The sequence below is a fragment of the Dromaius novaehollandiae genome, chromosome Z (assembly GCF_036370855.1).
Source record: "Dromaius novaehollandiae isolate bDroNov1 chromosome Z, bDroNov1.hap1, whole genome shotgun sequence".
NCBI lineage: Eukaryota > Metazoa > Chordata > Aves > Casuariiformes > Dromaiidae > Dromaius > Dromaius novaehollandiae.
In genome coordinates, this window is record NC_088132.1 from 80189122 (window position 1) to 80209177 (window position 20056).

The 20056-nt window shown below is 41.6% G+C and overlaps 1 protein-coding gene across 5 annotated transcripts in view; it reads left to right on the forward strand.

Moving 5' to 3' along the window:
- The window catches only part of LOC135325098 (SET-binding protein-like), a 263102-nt gene that overhangs the window by 149921 nt on the left and 93125 nt on the right, over positions 1 to 20056 (forward strand). The gene's annotated exons all lie outside the window — the stretch shown is intronic.

Consider the following 20056-nt stretch of genomic DNA (forward strand, 5'->3'; position numbering starts at 1 on the left):
TTTTTCTCTTTTTTAATCCTGTTTTTTCTTCGAATAGCTCAAGATAATGATTGATCCTTCTCATGTTTCCAAATATTCTATGAGGGGAAAGAAGTCACATTGACCAAAAGTGACAGCTGTATTAGAAGTCTGCAAATACATCTCTTTAGTGCTTTTCATCCAAAGAATTCAAAGCATCTATTTTTTTAGTCTCTCTTTCTGTGTTGTTGTATAAAAATAGATGATATGTATTACATATTTTTTCTCAAATATGATTCAAATATGGATCTCAATCACACTTTTCCATTTCACTCTAAACTTATGCAATAATTAAAATATATCAGTGTTGCCGTCACACGTAATGGACATGTTGGATGACTTTAGCTTTGGGGATTACTTCTCATCTGTCCTTAAGCATGAATAGATGTGCTAGTCTTGGATATTGGTGATAGTCTTGTTTAGATAGGGCAGATATGATTAAGTATTGTATAGATATGATTGATAAAAGCCTGGATAGCCCTTGAAGTTTTAAATCCTGCTCATAGGTTGTCAAATGGGAGTTATCTAGTCTGTAGCTAATTTTATAAAAGAGAAATTCAAGTGGATCCTTTGGAAAGAAAAAGATTATTCACTTTCAGCTTGGAATATGGATCTAAATCTCGATACTCCAAAACAGGGCCTCTAAAGTTCAGACTCGGTTTTTGAGAACTTAAGAATAGTTACTAATGACTTTGCTAAATAAGATGCAACGTGAAGCACTATGAACAGAATAGAATATGTACTCTAAAAATAGACCTCACGAAGTTTGGAAGTCAATGAGCAAAATTTGCCGAAGTATTATTTCATATTTTTCAAGGAAAAATAACTCTAAGCCAAGGTATAATTCGGAAATAATTGTTTGGAGATTATTTTAAAAAATAATTGGCTTAATAATCTAGAGTGGCAATTAGAAAAAAGAGCTGAGAGTAATCCTGGAAATTCTGGGAGTCTTTATGATTTCAAAAATGAAGCTTGTGCTGTGTCAACATTGATGTTTCTGTTTACCTTCAAAGATCACAAAATTTGTTAGATGATGTAGGCAAATCACTGCGTACCTTGGATGTCTCATCTGATTAATGGGTATAATGATACGTTCCTCCTTTGTGATGTACTTTGAGATTCCTGGGAAAATGTGCTAGATAAAGACAAGATATTCTTGTAGCATGTGTTTTTTGTCGGAATAGGGGACTGGATGCCCACATTCATGTAGAACGTCAAGGAGAGGAATAATTTAGTAGCATAAATTTTAGGAAAGATAGGTCAAGAATTCTAGGCAAAAAGTAGCTGAATATGATGGATGAAGGTTTAGCTACTTTTCATAGTGACAGGTAAGTAATGAGGTTGAACTACTGCGATATTGTCTGGAAATAGAATAGATGACATTCTGAATAGGCTCAAATTGATTCTTAATAGTTCAGACCATCTGCTGAAACTGTAGAATAATAAAACCAGTACTTTTATTATGACCTTCATCTAAAGCACGCAAAACACTGTGGGAAGGTATGTGGATATTTCTGAATCTATGTTTTGGTTGGACAGCTTGGAAAAAGTAATTTGCACGGGGTTTGAGTGTCAGGCTGTGGCATGGTTGGTATAAAAGCAAACCCTCCGAGGTTCTAGCTGTGTATTGCCGATGCTTGACAAAGTCACCCTCCATTTAAACTGTATCCTCAAAACCTGAATATGGGGTATGTAATAATAATAATGCATGGGATGTATGGATCAGGGCATGTATATAACATTATCTTCTTACTCTGACTTTCTGATCACAAGGTTCTTAGGTCACCATATAATCCAGATTGTGGCTGGAGACCATTCATAACAGAATATTCTGCTGTAGACAAGCTTAGTGAAAACAGGATGTGTTAAAGTTGTGCAGTTCTTCCTTGAAGAGCAAGCAGTTTGAAATAGGCAAAACAAAGCACATAGTTGCAATAAATATGAGATGACAAGACCACTGGAAGATGAAGATAACAAAAATGAAGACCTGGAGACATGTTTGTGCTTAAACATGTCTCCTGTTACTGTCCATTATAAACCAGCTCAAGAGATGTAAAACTGGCAGGAACACTGTTGTTACTAGGTGTATCTGGAAGCTGATCATAGAAACTTGTTATCTGCATGATATGATTAACTCCACTTAGCTTCTATATATAACCATGGGATTTTTATATGGAGGTGTTTTCAAGGATATTCTTTCACTTTGGCTGTGGTAGATACAGCCCTATGAAAATAGAAACCCGAGTATCATTTCTGTTATTTTGTTGTGCAGTGCACAGCGCAGTAGGCTCCTGATCTATGATAATGCCAAAAATGACAATAGAATAAATAGAATACAGACACTTGTGTTGACTGACTGTTTCAAACACATCTCTTATTCACACATCCCCTTGCATTTTTGCTAGTGAATTGGATAACTGCCCACCGCACTGCCCAGTTTATATCTGCAAGTGCCTATTTCACCAAATGCAGAGATTTGTTTGTGGTTACTGAAGGTGGAAGGAAAATGTAAAAACCTATTTCAGGTGATGATTATAAATTGTTGACCGTGTTGTAACACAAACATACTGTAGTGCATGGAGTCCAAGCCAGAGACTGGAACCCCTTCGTCCTGGGCTTGAAGCACCGAAGGTAAAATTTCCCTTCTCCGACCCATGTTTGTCCCATTGCAGTAGGAAAGAAAAAAAGGTGTGCTTAAAGGTGGCAGAATGCTAAGTGAAATCCAGTGCTTAAAAAGACAGTATTATAAATGAGGAAAGCAGAGATCTGTTCCCAGCTCGATGCTGGAGCTCAGTCAGTTACTTGTCCTCTCTGTCCTTTAGTTTTTCTGTTCCCGAAGAATGTGTAGCAATATTTGTTTAAAGAGATGCTGAGACATAATTTATTAATGCGTGCAGCATTCTTTCAGATCCCCAGGATAGTGGGGGGCGGAAAGACATCAGTATTATTACAGAATGTTATAGTTCAACATAAAAATGAACTGTGTTTTCTGCTAGGTGGGTAGAAGTTTCTACTGAGATCTTTATTTTTGATGTGCTGACCAGTTGCCCTTCTCCCCAGGTGTGAATGCAGGGTGGATAATAAGAAGCGCCTTTCAGCTGGTTGCATGCACCCTGTGTATGTACTAGTGTCTGGCTGGGAACAGTTGCTGTAGAGTGGAAAGGGGAGGTAGGCTGGACCATTTGGCTTTCAGGTTTGGTGACTTGATACAGTGCATCCGTGCTCCCAGAGAGGACATACAACCAGCTCTTCAGTATAGCAGAGGGGAGTGCAATTTTAACCAAGGGCAAATTGGAACCAGAAGTATTTTTTGCAGTGATAGTGGTTAATCATTAAAACAAGAGGCCAGGGGAAGTGATGTATTCTTCCATCTTTCTATGTCTTCAAGATCGAAGGCCTCTCTGGAGGAAACATTTTAGACAGAAGTTATTGGGCTCAACAAAAGAGTGGGTAAAAATTAGAGCTCTATGACATATAAAAGATAGATGATCGACTAGTCCCTCTAGGGGTGTGATTCATTTCACAGAACTTTAGATGTCTAAAGTTAGATGCCTAAGGCCGAGCTGGTCACCCTAGGCTCCCTTTCTAGTCAACAGCAAGAAATAGGTGTCTCCAGAGAGCAATCCGTTTGACATGCCTTAGATGCCTGTTTCAGAATGATGTGAATTGTCCTCTGGGGTACCTGTTCCTCTCCGTTGACTATCGAGGAAGCCTACGGTGACTTGTTCAGATTCAGCCATCTAATTTTTAGATGCCTGAGGAAAGAGGCACACCACAGTGGGACACCTGGGAGCTGTGGAGCACGGCCCTCCATTTACAGGGCAGAGACCTGTTTCGTGGTAGTACTTGTTTCGCATCATTTATGAGTTAGCTACTACTTGAGTTGTGTTCCCATGTTGATGTGTTGTTTACATTTCATTATGGGCACGGAAGTGCGTAAAGGTGGGCCAAATCTTGTTCTGAGTTACACTGGTGTACGCTCCCTGAAGTCTCGCAGTCTTTGGTGGAATTACCATGTCTTACACCTGAAAAATAAAAGTAGAATGAGCCTTTTTGAAAGGATTAATCCAGCTGCCAGAGCGATTTGATTCTTTCCATGTAAGCAATGATCAGATGAAGGACAGATCTGGAAAAAATGCTATGCATCACAAAGCACTTATAAAGCAAAAGCGCTTGAGAAAATCCTCGTTGAGAATGTGGAGACACGGTGTTAAGAATACTTTCATCTTTCATGTCTTCCTGCCCTGTAGTCTTCCTGGCGCTGCTCCAAATTCACTTCATCACTGGATGTTATTTGGTTTAGAACTGTGCCTGTTGCAGATCCAGTTAATAGTACGCTCCTGTGTGGTATATCCAAATTCCTGGGGCCTAGCCCTGTCACTCAAGATGATGAGCCTGTCATCACACTAGAGGTGTGCTCCAAGCCACTTGGAACAATGTGTAGGCCCACGTCAGAGGTGGATAACTGCGGTGCTCAGCACAGGGGCCTCAGCATCACCCCCCCGCCCTCATCCATAAGAAAGGATGGGCTGCTCCGGAAGGCTACTAAGCCCCCCAAAATCTGTCATTGTCTTTTAGTGATGGCTGAGAGGGAGGATAGGGCCATCTGCAACTTAGATGCCTCAATCAGGTGCCCACTGTGAGATGGCTTGGATTCACTTCGTTGGAAGACTTTGGATCACTTAAGCTAAGCTTTTGAGTGCATCAATGTGTAGCTAGGGCACTCCTAAGGAGAGTGAGCTTATCGCTGTCCTTTATATAGTCACAGAGAGGATGAGTGGCTCATGTATGGTCATACAGCAAGTCTGTCCCTGCTAGCTGCCTGTTCTCAGGGTCACACTTTCCTGGCTGTCACGTTCCTGGATAGTTAGGCTTGACTGTCCGACAGCTGCTGCTTTCCACCTAAGCAGTGGCAGAGCACTCCTAGTGTACCTCACTGGTTTGCCCAAATTCAAGTTTCAGAAGCTCTGTGAAGTAAAGGGGAATGTGTTGTTGCAGGTCGTGCACCTCCTGGGTCTCTGCACCACTTATCCTGAGGACAGCAGTATGTGGCATGTATGAGCATGCGTCCGCAGCCTGATGTGGAGAGCAGTAATGGTGGAACCAGATGGCATGGGGAAGAATGGTATTGTCAGTACTATGCATCTCTTTTCGATTCTTCGGCTATGCAATTTGCAGACTCCTGCGATACTGTACCACAGGCTGTTTCGGTTCCCACTTGCTACTGCAGAGAAATCTGATCCTCTCCAGTTATGGGAGACACGATACTCTTGCCACATCCAGCTGTTGTTGACATGACGGGATGTGCACTGTCTCAGCCAGTGGTGAATTTTCTGTTTGTAGCAGCTCCTCCCTGGGTGACCATAATATGGTGGTTGAGGTGAGCATTGGGTGTTGCTTCCCTTGGAGATGCAAATCTTGCTGTGATGGAGTCTTCCATGCAAAGGTTGCCATGAGGAGATTCACTGTACCCTGCTCTGGACCATGGATACAGAGGACACCTTGCACTTTTGGAGTTTACACACACTTGTAAAAGTTCACTGTCCCATTAAGCGGGGCCCTTTTAGTGCATTTTTTTCTTCTGCATGACAGACTCCCACTGACGTCAGCAGGAGCTTCACTTGCAGCACAGGTCCAGAAAATGCCTGAGGGGTCCCTGCAGCAGGAAATAAACAGCTGAAGCCTTTAGGGTGACCTATGAAATCCTGTCTCTGAAGTGACATTTATTTTTCCCCTTTTGCCAGAACCCACCATCGTCTGATAAATTGTGAGAAGCACAGAGATATATGATAACCTCTTTATCTTTGTGTGCCCAAAGTCTCTTTTTTTCTTTTTTTCCTGAAGTGCCTCTTAATTTTGTTTGTTTTTAAGTGGGGATCATTCTGAGTTTTACAGGCTAAGACTGCACTCTTTTCCCACTAAACGCCTTTCCACCCTAGGCAAAAATGGAAAAGCTAGTGAGATTCATTGGCCAACTTGAAGTCATATAAGGGTCTGAGCAAGCATCACCACCTCTCATCCAAAGTAGTTGGGGGAGTTGATGTTTTGGAGATACTAACATGCTCACAGAGAGAAATACCCATCCTCCAAACTTATTTATGAGTTTAAATGCTTTCTCATTGCCAACTGCTGTTCTGACACAGGTGTTGCTTTGCTAATGTACTATAGGAATAATTTACGAAGAGGTAACAGTAACATGAGGTTTTACACTGTAGTGCAGATGTTGATGGGCCAAACCTGTGAAGGGCTAACGCCATCCTGGGAGGTGGAGAACATCTTCCGTGGTCCGGGAGGTGCTTCTTGGCCACTGTGTTACGATTCCCAGCTGAGCCCCTGCTGCAGCTGCGGGAAGGAGTTTGAAGTGGTGGCAGAGAAACAAGAAAGATCTTTCACCATTAAATGAATGGGTTCATATTCAGAAAGTTATCGTTTAAAATAAAGATATAAGGATGTAAACCCTTTTCTGTTACTGCTAATGAAAGCTTAAATTCAACAAAAGGTGGCCTTCGTTCACTCAGAAGGCTACCCAGATAATAATACTGAGTAAATGAATTGGGTTTTAACCCTTGAGATTTATTAAATATTGGAACATAGGAACTGTTACACTAGTCCAAGTCTTACTACTGTCTTATTACTAGCTTCCAATAACCGACTGTAGCCAACACCAGATGCTTCAAGTGACTGCACAAGAAACCATGTAGCAGACAATTATAGTAGCACTCATAAGAAAAAATAGCTTCTTACCCACTGCCCCCACTCAATGTTTGGCTTATATCCTGAGACATGACAGTTTATGTCTTACTTTGCATATGTAATTTAAAGTGATAGTAGTCTTTGCAAAATAAGGGTCTAGAATTTGGGAGGTCTGAATGGGATGCTTGACTTAGCCCCTGAATGGCTGGGTGACATTGCCTGAATGACATCATCTTTCTACACTTCCATTCCCCCACCTAAATTGTAGCAAAGATCTTGACACTCATGAGTTTTCTAAGATCTACTAACTAAAAATGCTCTAAGACAGCAAGGGATGGTTAGGTAAAAAATCATGCCTATATCTTAAATGTTAATAATTATTACAAGGAGTCCTTAAGATAGCAAGAAATTAAACCAGTTTGAGAGAACACGATGTGCTGTTCTCTTTTCTGGATTGTGGACTTAAGGCATTTGGCAGTGCTTATGTACAAACTGATTGGGGGGCAATCAGTTTGGCTGTTTCCCCCATGCAGTCTTGTCATTGCAAACCCTCCACTTGTTTGTGTAGGTCCTTCACTCAAAAGGGAGAGAGAGAAGTGCATTAGAAACTGAAAGAAAAATCCCCCGGGCAGTCCCTTCTGATCATGCCATTCGCTGTTATTATTTTAAAAAGAGGAATAGAGAAGCACAAACAGAAAGTCCTTGTTCTGTTCGTCTTCCTGCAGCACGAAGTTGTCTTTCGTGCTTTCTTTGCAAAGAGTGAGCTAGGAAGCAAATGACATCTGAAGACAAAACCTGAGTTGCTCACCCCAGATTTTGACTGAAGGTCACCTTGCGGGTCTCTGCAGTTCAGACATGCTTCTATTATTCCTCTTCTCACTATTTTTTTCCTAAACTAAATGACAAGTTATGAAACTTTGCGGTTTGGTTGTTATTAATGTAGTGAAAAATGGTAATATACTGAATGCATGTGGCAGAACGTTCCCTCCTCCTGATCCCAGCTCCCCCCCCCCCCCCCCCCCCCCGGTCAGCTGCTGTGGCTCTTCACTGCATTTAACCACTCCTAGCTTTCAGAATAGATTGGTTTCCGTTCTCAGACCTTCTTTGTCTTTCGTTGCAGCTGTTTGTTTCACGGCACGGTCAGTATTTGCGGAGATCAAACCCACCTCCAAACTCTCTTCTCCTCTCTTCCCCCTTTTTGCCGCTGCAAAGGTCACGTATCTGCTGGTGTTTCTGTATTCATGCTGTGAGGTATCAGAAGGGAGAGTGGTAAACCATTAATAAAGGACGAGTGAAGCAAGCTGCAGAGTAGCAGATTCTGGTCCTACATCCTGTCAGAGAGCAGGAGATTCGAACTGAGCCCTGAAGATCTTTTTACATGTATTTAAGAAGGCAGTGTATAAGTGCTGCAACATGATCACAAGTGCACTCTTGCATTTGAAGTGGGAAAGGCTGTGGTTGTACTTCACGCTGTCATTTCTGGTTTCAAGTACTTCTTTTGCATTGGTTCGAATGAACTTACCTCCAGTTTGGGGGAGAAAATAATTCTTGCATGAATATCTGCAATATCTTACCTCTGTGGTGAAGGGCAGTGGAGTCCCAGGTCACACTTCCCATTGAGATCTGAGCTCATGGGTTTTATAGGACATACTCCGGGTGTGTATGTAAGTGTACCCATGAGTCCTGTGGGAATGACACAGGAGGTCCTGTGTCATATCCCATCGAGATATCTCAGCTACCCAAAGGTGCCTGAAATGCCATTAGAGTTCTATGTTTAGGCAACCGAGTAAATCCCTGGATTTCCTTCTGTAGGCCAACAACAGCCCCGTTTCTCTGCTTTGTGACAATTCCAGTTAATTCATTGGGGCGAGATTCTGCAGATTCACACACTTGAATGCAGACGCCTCCGTGTAGGTGGCTAAAAGTAAGCCAGGTGCCTAATTTCTCATGATAGTCAGTAGTAACCTAGATGGCTATTAAGCTCACACAAAGCAGGCAGCTACGTTAGACAGGCTGCTTCCAAAGGTGCAGGGATAATCTCCTAGATACAGTCACCTAGTGCCATTTGAGATGGCCTGGAATATCCAAGACATCCCTTCAGGACTATCAGACATGATACCCACCTTAGGGGACACCCAGTCTTCTGCAGTGGTGCACTGGAAGCAGGATACCTATGTGTAGGCACCTAAAATAGATTGGATCTTCCTTAGGTTGGAAGCCTGGTCGGTCTCCCCTAATTTCAGTTTGGACGTGGTGATCAAGACGGAGCTTATAGGTGCTCCCCAGGATTGTCCAGGCTGCTGGGCACTCATGTTTGGGGCTTCGGTTTCCTATGTCTACGCACTCTTCCCCTTGCCTTGTGGTGCCCTCATGGCCTCTGCACTCCTTTGAGAGTGCACCTTGTCACTCCGCACACCAGCTTTCGCAGGATTCCCCGTCTTGGTGGATGAACTCTCACATCCTGCAGTTGATAGTCACAGGAGGAACATAAGGGAACTAAGAGCTTTCAAGTGTTTTTTTTTTAACTTGTCAGTCTCTCCACAAAATTATTTCAGGTAATACTTAAATGTATATCGTCTTCTGGGCAAGGAATTACAAGCTCAAAGTATTCAGAAAATTAGATATTGTATGGATAGCAGACAAAGCTGCACAAAAACAAATTTAAGAGCATGGGCTAAGAACAAAGTGTAAGCATGCCTTAATTTAGAGTTTCCCAAATTAGATTTCATCCCGCTCCCACGTAGTTGCTACACCTAGAAAAAAGGACATGGCACTTCCAACAGCTGCTAGGACAATATAAAAGAGAAAGTGTGTCTGCACTGGCATAACTTGAATATAGTTTGCTTTGGAATATTCCACAGTAAATTCATCAGCCCTTACAACATAAGCTGGTTGGAGAATTGAATATCTTCTCTATTCCCTGTGCACATTACGCTCTGCACAAAATGCAACTGATTTTAGGGATGGTGTCTTCTTTTTGGACTGAAACTCCTGGGTGTGAATGAGCATAGCACATGGCATTTCGAGTGAGAAATGTGCCAGAGTCCTTCTTAAAAATCATACTTATGAATTATCCCATAGAAGTATTCGCATTATTTGGGAGAGTTTAGCAAACTGAAGTAATTTTGCTAGAGTATTTTTCCCTCTTCTGAGTACTTTCTAAATGCTGTCTAGCAGCTTACATGGGACAAAACAGTAAGTGCTTCTTGTAGTTTATAACGTGCCATGTAACCTTTCTGGTAAAAATAGAAAAGAAATGTTAAATATTCATTGCATTCTTACAATCCTTATGGGAGACAGCAAAATATTTCATTCAATAATGTCTCAAATATATGCATGTAATCTGTTGCTTCAATAACATCAAAAAATGGTTAGCAACACAATGGTGTAGGACCCTTGTAGCAATTCTCTATTTCATCCATAGTAGTAAGAAAACATAAACCTTGAACAAAAAATATAAGCCCACATGTATTGATTTCAGCTCCATATAGGATAAAGATTAAAAAAAAAAAAAGGCAAGCAAGCAAGCAAAGGGAAGTTGAGAAGGGGACCTCTTCAGAACTGTCTAAAACTTTCCAAAAATACCTCATCTTATGTAAAATACTGCCTCTGTTGGCTTTGGCCTTTCAGGTTCACTTGCAGGCAGTACTGGTCCATCTCGAGTGTTACGTATTCCGCGTGATCAATAATAAAGTGATGTGCCAGGAAGAAATATGGCAGCGTGCATGCCAGGAGTCGAGGTACTCCCTTTAGAGTAAGTGCGGACAGCACAATACGTGAAATACGGGCATCCGATTGACCGTATAATCTCCTGAGGAGGCAAACAAAAGGAAAACAGACCCCCAAAGAAATAAAACTAAAGTCTCTATCAGAGATCCCAGGAGATGAAGTTTTTATCCTAAAAACAGTGACCACTGTAACCCGGTCCATGAATCACGGCACTTAAGCATAAGGAGTCACATTCCATGTTGACACAGACCTTCAGTAGTCCCATTAAATGTAATGGGGTTGCACAAGATGTAAATCACTGTAAAATATGAACCCTGATCTAATTTCTTTGCCTGAGATACATTACTTCAAGGCAGTTGTTTCTAATTCGCCACCACCAGCAAAAATCTTAGTAGAGCAGTTTTTTTAAAAAATAAACAATTCTAAATATTGGTAATCTTCAAGGAAAGGCTGCAGTTAGCCCTTAGTGCATTTTCAGATCAGTCTTTCAAATGCAGGAACAGTTTTCTTGTTTGAGATTCTAGGTCAGTAGGGAGCTATGGGGTTTACTGAACAACACGTATACAAGGCTGGACATATTTCACCAGTGAAATAAGTAGAAAAGTACAATAGATTTGTGTTTATATTGGCATATATTGCAAAATAATATGCATGTTCTGGTGAAGAATCAGTGGTCCACTGCATTATTTCTGTGGTAACTGGAGGACAAATGACCCTTCTGATGACAAAACTGAATTATGCTTGTGAATATTCAGGAGGGACCATTGTACCGATTGGAAGAGAATGGCCTAATTTTTACGACTAGGCAAGTGGCAGATTTCAAGCCACTAACAAGTAAGGATAACACCAGCAGTTACAACAGCCTCTGTGTATGTCTCTTTATGACAAATAGGAACAAAATACAGTAAATCTACTTGTCTTTGCCTTTTAATTACTTCATCTGCTGTTCTGGGAAAAAAGCCCCTTTTACCTACCCAGCATCAAATGCCTTCCAAACTTTGACCTCCTTGTTTGGACATACAGATGTAAAATCACAACATAGGCAATGTTCTGCCTTATACCAATGAGGGTTTTTTTTAACATAGAAAAATGTCAGATTACATTTTTTTAAATGGATCACAGAGTTAGGGGCTTCATAATGCCATGCAAAGAGCTGTCTACATTTCCCAGCTGGACACAACTTGTTTCTAAAGATACTATGGTAGGTTGGATTTTTTTTTTTTCCATACAGAAGGTTGTGCTAGGTCACCACTGAAGGCATTAAGTATTAGACCTTCGTGTTTTCTCTTACTGAGCCTTGCATAGAGGAATACATGGCAACAGAGGCCCATGGTATTATGGGGGTGGTGGGTTGGATATCCTTGTGCTTCTGAAAAAGCACTAAACCTTTTCAGAGCTGTCTAAAACTTTCCAAAAATACCTCATCTGCAACAGAGGTGGATAATCGGAATATGTAGTGCTGGGTGGTGGTTTACAAGTTTTGTCAGTATGTATTTGGGATGGCTTGCATAACTGATTCATGGCTTCATCACTCATGATTAATGTGCTATAAAGTTACAGGAATGAAAACCTTTCATATGTACTCGGTGAAGCAGGGGCCCTGCAGAAAAGAGCAGTATGTGACCATGTAATTACAGTCCGTACCATTAATCCATCTGCACAAATGGGCTGAATTAAGGTCATGCTCACAAACTCATCGAGTCGTAAGATTTTTCAGGTTCGCGTCTTTGCCAATGCAGTGTTTTCATGACAACATTTTATGTCATTTGTTATAGAGACTTATAATACAAATCAATGTGATTACTTAAAAGTTTACACACACAAAAATTTGGGGGAACGTTGACAGGTAGTATGCAGCTCCTTATGCATGGTAGTCTGCTTTTCTTGTACGGGGGATATTATTTCAACTGCCTGAGATGTTTTTGCCCTTTCCCCTTACTCCTCAAGGACAGGAGGTGAAAGCAATTAATTCAGTTAAACGCTGCGAACGGAGTGTGCCCCCATTGCATTCATGTAGCGAGAGAAGACCTGAGCAAAACCAGACCCCTGTTGTGGTAGGTATTCAGGGTAAGAGTCAGGCTCCGCTCCTTTGAGTTTACCCGCTGAATCCAAAACAGGTGTATGTAGCAAAATTAAGGAAGCAGTATTATTTCTTTCCATTTTTAGACAGAGCCATAGCATTTGGCACAACATTTTCCAAAGTCTCCGCATCTTTGGAGAGCGCTGTTGTCAGGAGGAGTGCTTGGGTGCCTTGGGCTAAATTCAGTCCGTAGACTCCAGTTGTAGTCCATGTACCTCCAGTGGACAAGTTAGGTTTTTCACTGGCCTAATCACCCTGCAGAAATACCTTTCTCTCTCGCTCTCTCTCTCTTGGTTAGCCACAGAAACAGCCATGAGTGACTGTGTTCCTCAGTCAGGAATCTCGGTCAGGAAGATATTAAGTTCGCTTGACTTCAATGTTTAAATAGGAGTTGGCCTCTTCAGAAGCTTTGGCAAGTAACAATCAAGTTCCTTGCCCAAAGTCAAGGAGGATATGAGAGAGTAAGGAATTGAATCTGGGTCTTTGAAATTCTTATCCAGTGTCTTAATCATAAAACCTTCTTTCTGCTGAATGAGCTGTTTCTTGTCCTTTGGGTCTGATTTTCCACTAGGTTAAATACGTTCCTTATTAATATCTTAATAGCATTTCTCAGTACTAGATCCGTTCCGACTAGGAGCAACAGTTCATGGACTTCTTGGAGATTCCTCCATTTTCCCTTGATGGGGAGGATGATAGCTAACGTACAACTGCGTTAAACTTTTAAGTATTTAAAAGTATTGCAGGCACATGAGAGAAGGTGGGGAAGGGACAGTGGTAGTTAGAAGAAAGCTGCACGCTGGCTCCCAGTGAAGAGACCCCTCTCTGATATCAGATAGGTCCAAAGGACTGCCCTACCATACTCCGAAGAAAAGTTAATCCCTGGGATCATTATATTCACAATCCTGCCTTGTGATCTTTATAAATCTCTCTGTGAACACAGAGGATGAGCATCCTAGTGGGATTGTCAAAATGCATTTTTGTATGAACGCTTGGTTCAAAAGGAAACAGAATGCTGTGAAGTGTCCGTGAAGAAGCAACTGTCTGAAGGTTTGCCTTATGAAAGATTAACTTGAATCCTAGTTACCTTTTCTTTTTTTTTTTTGTTTTTTTACAAAGGCTCTTTTTAAGGGCTCATGTTTTAAATGCTCACCGTTTAATTATTTATGCGTTCTGAGCCGTATTTTCTGCATGTGGAACTTGGCCGTGGTGCTAACCTTTTCCTTTCACACCGCTGAAAGCACATGCTGCACGGTGAGCTGAAGCATCTGAAGGATGAGCCACAGCATCGAAAGGTCCCCTGGAGAATGTATGCAGCAAGTGTATAAGGCCCGTTTAAGTGTGCGTGTGAGATGGGTTATTTGCTTGATTGCTTTAACTGGTGAGTGAAGAAACCTGAACTAGCAGCGTCTTGGTGAAATCGTTTCAGCACCTAGTTTAGAAGCGAGAATATGCGGCTTCTGCGTTGGATCCTGTGTAGGTCTCTCTCCTCTGCTTTAGTGTCTCTGCTCTTCTCTGTTCTGCCTTTATTATTTGAATGGAAAGACTTTAGGACAGATTTTTTTCCCTCGTTTTTGTGTAATGGCTACTACAAGGCACATTTGCTTTGACTGTGAATGCCTAGATTATCACAGTGGAAATAACGAATAAATGTAATTGCAATGGTTCTTTCAAGTTATTAAATGAAATTATAGGAGTGAAGGCCTAGGTTCCTAGTCCAAATCTCCCTGTGTTGTAGATAGGCCTGGACTATCTGCCCTTGGTCAAATCATTGTCTTACTTATGTCTTATGCCTATCCCAGTGTGGAAATGGGAACAAGCACAGACTGTCTACCTACCCTGTTACCCTAAGTGTAGAGGGTTGTTCTTGTAAAGTGCTGAACTCTGTTAACGACTTGTAAACATGGGTCCAAATGCACATCAGAGCGGCTGATCCAGCATCTCTGAGTAATTACTGAAATCCGCTCTTGCTCAGTGTTACACATCCTTAGTTTTGCCACTTGTGACCATCAGAGCCCGTCCGGGAAGGCCATTTGTGAGACCTGTATCAGAGTAGCCTTGTTCTGCTTACATGGAATAAAATAAAGAGCAGAAACTCTGGGATTACCACAGAAACATGGAAGGGAAGACTGGAAAAGACAGAGACAGATCACCTAGCAGTCTGTCTTCCTATCATTGCACAATTGTTCCCTGTAGCATTTTCTCCATTCCCTATTATTTTGTCTAGTCTTACATGTTCAAAAAATGGGTTTCCTGTTGCATTTGTAGGCTGCCCTATAACTTAATACATCTCGCTGTCAGCAGGTTCTAATATTAAGCCTAAATTTCCTTTCATTTCATCCCTTTCCTCCAATTTGTGTTGCGAAAAGCCAGCAGTCTCTTCAGCTGTTGATAGCACAGTGTCTTGACTGAGAAGGGGGAGTTTTGCAGCCTTTTTGCATTCGATAGGCTCTGTTTTACAACTGAGACTACACAACAATTATCACTTACACCTGCATTTGAATATAAAGATTAGCCTGAAGGAGGGTAGAAGCCTTAAATGTTCAGTGCTAGCCCCCTGGGGAGGGAATATTTCTAGATCAAGTCAAACTTGACTTCATCTCAGAGTATATTGAAATCAGATATTGTCCCTTTTCCATCTGCAGAGTAATCTGCAGAATCTGGGCAAGTTTTCTCCAAGGGAGATGTCATGGCCTATTGCGAAATAACTCTTCATTTTCCAAAACACTCCTGCAGCTCAATCTTTCCCATACATGGAGTCCCCTCTCTACAGCACATAGCAGCAATGATACCCGCTCTGTATATAGTGTCTGCGTGTTTTTCTTTCCTTTCTTTTTTTTTTTTTTTCCTTTTACAAGAAAATGGGATCAGGCATTTTGAAAGCACTGGTGTTTATTCCGGGAGAAATCCATCCAAGACAAGTGAACCGTCAACACCTACTTCTCAATAAACAACTGTCAGGGATTTGAGTAAATGAGGGCTGCGTGTGTGGGTGTGTGTGTCTGTTGGTTATTTAATTACTCCATGAGTCTGCTCGTATCCCTAGTAACCTTCATGTTTTCATTTGAGTTACACCATAGCTTTACAGTTATTTTCCCCAAATCGTTGCTGGTGCTAAGGCAAGATTGTCAGGCACTAGCCCGGCTTTGTTTGCTGCCTGTGTCACTGTAGCGTGGGCAGAAACTTTAAACAGGCCCCTATGACCTCCCTGGTGTGCTGCGGAGGGGTTTTGGGTGGCTCTGATGCCCCTTGAGCACACACCCTCACTTCAGCAGGGGCTCCCCTAGGATCGGAAAGAAAACCAGAACAAATCTTTACTAGAATTACTATTTTTATAATGCTAGCAGTTAGAAGCCACTGCCAAAATTGGGGTTCTGTTTTGCCCTATAATCACATTAAAGAAGTTGGTCCCTGGCCCACTAGGTATCTACTCCGAATAGACCAGGACACACTGAATTTAGTGGCAGAGCCAAGAGTACAGTGTTGATCTCCAAATTGGTAGGCCAGTTATACCGTGCTTACTTCCACAACTGGGTGTGTGTGTGTCTCTTAAAATAGCTAGAGGCTACAAGAATGAGAAATTGGTAATTCAAAGAAACACAGAGAGGACACAAGTCCTCCAAAGGATGGCCCAAGTGGAGGTGGGTTGGGTGCCTTGGCTTCATCCATTATCAGTATGGTCAAAACATATATCCGTATAGGTGGTGAGACTCCTACTCCCCATGCCTAAAGTTAGATGTCTAACTTTGGACAGTGCAAATACCCCTCTCCATGGCAATTTTCGTAATGATGTGGGGGTTTACCTCAAAATGAAGAGAAGTCTTTCCTTCAAGAACGATTCAAATTAAGATTTTGTAATGGCATAGCTTGACTGTGGGGAATTGAAAATCCTGTTTTAGGCAGGAGGGATGGCATTAGGCAACCCCCACAGGTTCACCGTTTGCTGCATTCAAAATGTATTTTCAAAGAACTGGAAGGATCTCTACAAAAAAAACTAGTAGGTGGAAATCTTGAGAGCTTTGTCAGGAACAGGTTGGGCCTCTGTACTTCTTACTGGACTGGAAATGTTTCAGGAAGACTTCTGTGAAGGTACGGTTCAGCCCTTGGAGTCTGGAATGAAGCAGTAGGAAAGGAGTTAAATGTGTACTAGAGGACACCCACGTAATTGGGGCTATATTCATCCTGCCTCCCTTTAGATGGCTAATTTAGGTGCCTGAATTAGCCACTCAGGTGCCCTATATAGTCAGCGGAGTGATTTAGCATGCTCTGATTTTCTCTCTGGAGGCCTCATTGCTTATACTGTATAGGGAACCTAGAGTTGTAAAATGAGGCATTGATAGAAGTTAGGTGGCTAAAGTCACACCCTGAATACCTCACTTGAACTGAAGAGATGCACCAAGCTTTTCTGCAGATGATGCTGGAGCATCAAGTCTTGCAATATTTTAATAGGTGTCATTTCAAACTCAATCTCATATCTAACCAGACCGGTCCAAGTTATAGCCCTAGTAACAAATAACTCAGTAATGTGGGGAAACTTGGATTTGGATCCCTCTCAGAATTTCTTATTTTGCCTCTGACCCTAGAATTTCCTTGCTGTGGTTCCTAACTGAAAACTTTATTTTTGGTGGGCAGGAGCTGAAAGTACAAAGGCTTCACTTTAATCACAGACTTTTTGGTATCAAGCTATAAGTAAACTCCCCATGAGTAGCAGGCAGCATTGCTGAGCTGTAGCCTCTGTCTGAAATGTCCGCATCTTTTCAAACTGAAGAAATACAACAAGTCTGCAAGAGAAGGAAATCTAATTATATTACACATGTTCTAATTTAAGTTACTGTAGGTTGCTGGGAGTTTGAGCAGCAGAAACATTAGGTCACTTCTCGCCTGCAACTGCATCCTTTGCTTGATGAGAAGTGCAGAGACTGGATAGCTTTTTCTGGTACAATTTGAGGGTTCAAGACTGGGGATCTTCCCCACAGTCTGGGATTTCTTTCCTTGTTATGTTTCGCAAAACTGATTCCAGTTGCATCTGTGATGAGGGTGGCCACTTTTGATGGAAAGTCATCATTTTAGACAGTTCAGAGCCTTTTTCACACACATGTGTACTCATATAGCAAAGGATCAGTCTGTCTGCACTTCAGCTCCAGAGTGGTATGAGTTTTATGAGAAAATATAAACTATACACATAAACACACACACAGCTTGCCAGCAAGTGCTTTTTTATAATATTTTTGCTATTTAAAAACCCTGTCCCTATTGATATGCATATAAACCAGAGAGCAAGTAGACATTCACACATAAAACATAGGCACTGGAGCTCCCGTTTGCTTTGTTGAGATGGTTTTATTTGACACAGGATTGCCTAGTCCATGTCATACTAGTGGTGGAAGTCTCATCTTATTATCCTTTTCATGACAGATGGGGATTCATTTATTTGAAATCATGTTCATCTAGATTGAAAAATGCCTTGGAAATGTGAACTTGGGACCTTGGACTTGGTAGGCTTCGTGGACACAGGCGAAAGTGAGGGTCAGAAAAGCTAAATTCTTTTATTGGCACTGACAGAGGAATATGGAAAGACCTTGGGCAAATCTCTGTGCCTCAGTATTTCCATTCGTAATATGCAGAATAATGATTCCTACTTCTTTCGTTAAGTGCTTTGAGATTTATTGAAGGTAAACTTTAGATGACAACAAGGTCTTTTCGCTTTGTGTGAATGATGTGGTGGATAGCACTCTGAAGACTATGATAGAAGTTGGAAAGAAAATGCATTTAATAAACCTCTGTTTTCCCCCTGCCACACACACACACACACACACACACACGCACCCTTTTTCATTCATTAAGTAGCATTTTTCCAAAATACATATCCTACCTCAGCAGTTCCTCGTAGGGAAGGGCACACAGACTTATAGAAAGTATTGCCTGTTCTGGACATCTTTCAGGGGAGATGCCACCAGGTGGGAACACAGATATGTTAATGAAATTAAAAGTTTCATATTTAATACCCATTGCTACAGAAGTCCATACACCTGAATGCATCTCAGTCCCCACTGAGGACAACCCTAAATGGATGGGGCAGACAGGATTTAGGTCAAATTTTGTCATACCTCATGTACCAAAACTGATTCTTTGTGTGTAGGGCACTGGTTTCTCTTTAAATACTCCCTTTATCAGTGAGAGTAAATGCAAAATACGTTACACATGGGGAAGGAAATGCCAAGAAGCTTTGTTTCTCTCCTCTCCTCATCAGTAGAGATAGTATATGTATCTGTTATATGGTATGCATGTCCACCTCAACTGTTCCTTATCTACTCCAGAAAAAAAAAGGCAAAAAAAAAAAATTACTGTAATAAATCTCAGGACCTCTAATCAGGGAAAGCCCAAATTCTCAGATATCTGTAACAAGCTGAGCAGTCTGCAGCAGCAAAACTACAAGTGCTGTGCACCGAACTAGAGTCTTTGGCACTTTAAAGTGCACATTTTCCAGCTTTGCCCTTTCCACAGTATTCCACGGGGGCCACCCTTCGCAACTGCTGATAAGGTCGTGTGCAGGGTGGGTGATGAATCTGTACTGATTTCAGAAGGTTTTTCTGTCTGGTTGCAGAAAATGTATGTGCATATATCCTTGAAAGAAATCCTTAAAGGGAGAATATACAGGAATATGTGGACTGTGTAGGGGAAAACACAGTTATATGTGTGTGTGTGTGCACGCGTGTGTATTCCCAAAATTAACACAAAAAAAAAGAAATAGTAACTAAAAAACAAAAAATAAATACTTTACCTAGGGTGAAATAGATATTTTTCTCATTTGAAGCATGCTTAAAGCATTCACTGAACAGCCTCTGTACCAATGACTTCAACGTATGCAACCTTTTTGTTTAGTGTTTTGAGATTTAGCTGTTGCTCCTTTTTCTTTCTTTTTTTTCCACTTTAAAGCTGACCATTTGAAACGTTCTCAGCATCGAAGCAGTCTGACATTTGGATTCAGGCAGAGACCTCCAGCAGTTCGGGTGGGAGGGTGTATATGGGCTCTGGTTTTGAGCCTGTGGTGCATCAAACAGAACAGCAGAGAAATTTAGAACAGAAAAAGACCAAATCAATATGTTCTTCAATATTTAAAAAAGAAAAAGAAAGAAAACAGCAGCCAGTGACTAAAGCTGGTCCCAGCGTTCCCCATGTCTTCAGCTCCAGGATGTTCTGATTTTGTTCTGTTCTACAGATGTCTGCAAGATTTAGCTCGAGATCAGGTGTTGGCTTGTGCCTCCTCATAAAGTTCAGAGCCAAAGCTCGGATAAGCCCTGTTTGGTGAGGAGACAGTCAGTCTGAAGGAACATTGCACACACACACACACACACACACATTATATATATATACATATACATATGTATATATACACGTATATATACATGTGTGTGTGTTTGTCTCTCTCTTAATTTACTTGTGCCTGCATTCAGCTAGTGCAGAATAATCTCTGCAGGCATCACCATGGCTTGACTTGGGCCGTGTTGGTACCTGGGTGCATTCACCACAGGGTTTTTT